This window comes from Micropterus dolomieu, linkage group LG01, assembly GCF_021292245.1.
Source record: "Micropterus dolomieu isolate WLL.071019.BEF.003 ecotype Adirondacks linkage group LG01, ASM2129224v1, whole genome shotgun sequence".
NCBI classification, from domain to species: Eukaryota; Metazoa; Chordata; class Actinopteri; order Centrarchiformes; family Centrarchidae; genus Micropterus; species Micropterus dolomieu.
In genome coordinates this window covers 897857-903094 of record NC_060150.1, presented here as the reverse complement: position 1 = coordinate 903094, position 5238 = coordinate 897857, and positions in this window count along the sequence as shown.

Here is a 5238-nt window from a genome sequence, read left to right as displayed (position 1 = left end):
GGGGGGGGGGGGGGGGGGGGGGGGGGGGGGGCTTTAAGAGCTGGCGGCCAGGCTTTATCAGTCTCCAAAACCTTTTCCACATCTGAACCTGGCTCACAATATTTATTCAACATAAATAACACGGGAGTACAAAGAGACTGTGGCAGCGAAAAACAGACTGAGAGTCATTGTATAGTAAATATGCCGACATGCACAGTTCAAGTGTTTTTAATAAAAACACCAAAACAAAACCACTGCTCAGTAGCATTGTGTAGCAAGATCCAATCAGGAAGCCAGACCTGAGTGTCTGATTCATCGTTTCCAAACTTCTCCATTTAAGGTGTTCGGATTCACCGTTTCATCGTTGACGAAAGGTGCAAAAATAGCAGAAGGTCTGCATTTTAAAACGGAAACACAGTGTGGATGTAGACGGAGAATAGGGGCAGAGTTGCATGGGGCAGACGAGAGAGAAGCAAACGCTGCCAGGACTTTATGGAAAAATTAATTTAAAATCCAACATCAAACTATACCGGTATAAATGTTATTGTCTAATTTTAAATCCATTTTGAAAATAGATTGGAAAACCTAATACCAATATACCCTAGGTTTAAGGGATCAGATATTGACCCGGGGAAGAACGACGCAAAGTGGAAGACTAGATGTTGCAGAACTGGGTTGGTGGCTGCTGTGCAGAGCAGGGGGGAACCGTGGATGAAAGTTGGGGGTCCAGGGAGAGCAGACAGGATAAGAGCTATTTCCATTAGTTCAATATGCACAATTCGCTTTAACTTTTATTATAGGCTAGGAAATGTTCTTACTATCTAACAGGCCTAATTTAATTATTTAAATGTGTTCATTATGTTGTTGTAACCTACAATTTACTGGTTAACTTTAAATGTAGTAATTTGACTGTTTTGATCTGTATTGAAATTAAGCATTATTAAAATTAATAAACTCATTCTTCCAGGGACATCTAACTGACAGGTGGCAGAAAGGGACAGTGAAAGCGAGCGGAGCAGAGGAAAAGATGTCTGGCAGTAAATGTACAGTGTAGGTCACAGTGTGTCCGTCAACAGGTTGCAGACAGTCAAAATTAATCATGTCATATCTCAACCTTTAGTTTTTGACATTGGGGTTCCACAAGGCAGCCTTTTTGGACCCTTACTTATTCTTTTATATATCAATGATTTCCCTCAAATGTGTAAACACTCAAAATGCTTACTGTATGCTGATGATACCATGATTTTTCTCTCTGATTCAAATTTAATGTCATAAATTCCAAACTATCAATTGATCTTCACTTGCTACATGATTGGCTAAAAAAGAACCATCTGACCATTAATGTAATGAAAATTGAATGTACAGGTGCCGGTCATATAATTAAAAAAGACAAAAAACTAAAGACAAAAAGGACTGGACTGCTGCTGAGTGGTCCAAAGTTATGTTCTCTGATTAAAGTAAATATTGCATTTCCTTTGGAAATCAAGGTCCCAGAGTCTGGAGGAATAGAGGAGAGGCACAGAATCCACATTGCTTGACGTCCAGTGTAAAGTTTCCACAGTCAGTGATGGTTAAGGGGTGCCATGTCATCTGCTGGTGTTGGTCCACTGTGTTTTCTGAGGTCCAAGGTCAACGCAGCCGTCTACCAGGAAGTTTTAGAGCACTTCATGCTTCCTGCTGCTGACCAACTTTGTGGAGATGCAGATTTCATTTTCCAACAGGACTTGGCACCTGCACACAGTGCCAAAGCTACCAGTACCTAGTTTAAAGGACCATGGTATCCCTGTTCTTAATTGGCCAGCAAACTCGCCTGACCTTAACACTATAGAAAATCTATGGGGTATTGTGAAGAGGAAGATGCGATACGCCAGACCCAACAATGCAGAAGAGCTGAAGGCCACTATCAGAGCAACCTGGGCTCTCGTAACACCTGAGCAGTGCCACTAATTTTATTACTTTTGCAAACCAAGAACTTGTCATCACAAAGACCTACAACTACCTTGGTGTCCTACTTGATTCACACCTTACATATCGGGAACACATTTCTAGATTAACAAAAAAGTTGAATCAAACTATGTGCATAACAAGATTAGGTCATATCTTTCCTCCAGATATCTTTTTTCTATATTTACACTAAAATTTGGAATGACATTCCCCATCACATTCAAACATTATCATCCATCACATATTTCAAAAAGTCATATAAACTGTTTCTTCTTAACAGTCATACTTGTACACACTGATTGTTCATGTATTGTTTTTAGTCTTGTTTCCCCGTATTTAATGTTTCACTTGTTTGTATCTGTCTAGTCAATAATAATGTCCTGTTTAAATGTGTTGAAATTGTGTTTATTGTTCTATGTTGCTGCAGAACAGGAACCTGCTAAACCAGTTTTTAAACCGAGTCAGGCCCGTTTACTGTAACCAAATTGTTGCTCTTAAACTTTTCCTGTATAATAAATGAAATGAAATAAAGTCTGTCTGTTTTCCAACTGCTGGAAAAGTGAAGGCGGTTAGCGCTAGCTAACATCTCTTTAGACGGCGGTCTGGAAGCTGAGCAGGAAAGCTAACAGGACGTTTTTGGGCTGCTAGTTCAAGTTTGTTTGTTGTCATTCATCCACATACTGAGTACACAAATGAACGAAATGCCGTTTCTCACGATCCTCGGTGCTCAATACAAGATTACAATGATCAACTTACAAAACACAAACTAACTACACTAGACGAGACAAAAAAAAGATCTGTAAAGGTTGAGTGAACACAGTGTGGCTGGAGTGTTGTAAAGTACAACTCATAATTGAATCTTTACTAATAACAGCAGCATCAGAAATGAAAATAGAAGCAACAGAGGTCAGTAATAATGCTGTTATGATGATAAGTAACGCTACATTTATTTATTCAAGTCACGTTAAACAGCTGCATGTCATTACTACCTACCTACCAATCACACAGTGAGAAAATGCATCTTTATCCTATTCGTTTTACAATCGCATCGTAGCCCTCATAATGGTAACGAGGTACCTAGAGACTCCCACCCCTACAGATGACGCATTGTGATGCATCAAGATATCGAATCGTTGACAGGATAATCTTAATCAAATCGTTAATGACGTAGTCTATCAAACATCTGCACTCTGTGTTCACTATTGCTTTACCTGGTCCGTGCTTGTAAAATATCCGCCGTGTCTGCGACTTGTAAGGTAAAAAAGTTTTTACCAAGTCTTTGTGTGAAACGCGCCCCAGCCAATGCCATTGTACATCCCAGTGTTTTGTTGTAGACGTCGTCCGATGGCAATTTTGCAGACATCGCACAACCCTAGCTGTGTACAACAGCCGGTTACTGTCTGTGCCGCTGTGCGCATGACGTACAGTGCAATCACTTTTTCACATTTAGTTATGTCTTATTCCAAAATGGATGAAATTCATTATGTTCTTCATACACAAATCTACCAACAATACCCCATAATGACAACGTGAAAGAACATTGAGATCTTTGCTTTTTATTAAAATTAAAAAACGAAATAGGCACAAGTATTCATAGTGGATTTAGAATGACTCGTAGAAAATCAGACATTTGTCACTGCTCGGCGCCGGTTAAGGTGAAAACCGGCCAATTTACATCACTGGCCAGTCCATCAGTGTATTCCTAAAACCTCCTATAACATTTTCAAATATTAAATACTACAATGACTTGGATGATTATGTTACGCTTATTATTTACTGACATGTATATTGCCCAGTCTGCCCCACTAATCAACATCTTAATATTCAATGTGAATCCACTGCTTTCCATCTTGCAGAGTTTAACTAAACCTTGACTGAGTGACAGATAATCATTGTCTTGTTTTCAAATGATGTAAGCCTACGTGGTTATTTTTTCAAAGCTGCAGTTTATCAAACATAATAAATAGTTGTATTTCACGCTAACAGACACAGTCTGGTAAGTTAAGAGACCAAGAGATGTGCTGCTCAGCTGGTTAGCAGGACAGACAGAGACTCACTGCAGCTGCACATTGACATGACTGCGTTCTGCTGACATCAGACTTTGAGAGGAGACCAACTTTACCTGCCTGCTGTCCTCACAGTTCTCTCTCATCAAGTTGTTTCTCTCTGTGCCCAGAAGTTTAGTCCTTCTTTCTCCTCCTTAAAACTTGTGAACATTAACACTCACTTTCACCTTTGACACGAGAGCCGAGTCGGCTTTATCACTTTTAACATGTGTTTTTAAATGCTGCTCCACTCAGGTGCGCTGCATGCTAATAACAACGTGACGAGGTTTCGTGTTGAATGAAACAGAGAAAAAAGTCGATATTTGGCTTCGAAATGTAGCAAAGTGAAAGTAAAAAGTTGTAACAACTAGAAATACTCATGTTAAGTACAAATACAGGAAAGTATTTGACCTTAGTTACTTTCCACCTCTGGTCGTGTTTTAACGCTGCAGTCGTGTTTTCTGTAATAAAGTCAGATCAACTAAAGATAATGTCTCTACATCTGATCATTAACATCACACATGATGATCTTATAGACCATGATGCATTGCTGCAGATTAAACTACCAAACAGGATGTAAAGGAGTTAAAATGAGTTTAAACATCTGCAGCAGTAAAATGCAACATTGATGCAGCAGGAATATTAATCCAGAAACTTCAGATATAACAGAGAAACTCTGACAGGAACATTTTACTGCACTGTGAGTACTTTTACTGTCATACTGTAAGTACATGTTGCTGATAATACTCACATACTTTTACTGAAGGAAGGTTTGAATGCAGGACTTTTACTCGCAGTGGAGTATTTTCAGAGTGGTATTAGTACTTTTACTGCAGTAAAGGCAGTTTACAGTGAGAATAAGCAGTAAAGTGCACAAACCTGCTCTGTGTAACCGGACTTCAGGCTTGAAAACAGCGTCCAGTAGTTTGCGTTGTCCACAAAGTTCCTCCTCGTTCTCCACTTTAGACATTTTTACTGATTCACAGCAGCTTTTCCTCCAGACTGTTTCCAGCTAGCAAGCTAAGCTAACTGCATTAGCTTCGTAGGACACCGGGAGATAATTCAGATGTTAAACATGTTCAGATAAAGGGAACAGCACAGAGTCTATTCAGACAGCTCTATCTGGACATTTGGACATTTGGGCTCCGTGAAAAATACAGTTTGGTCTCTATGGAAGCTGCTCCGACTGTGAGGCCGAGCTCCGGCTCCGGCTACTTCCTGCTAACAAGCTAACTTCCTTTAGCATTCTTGGCTAACAGGAGATGAGTCT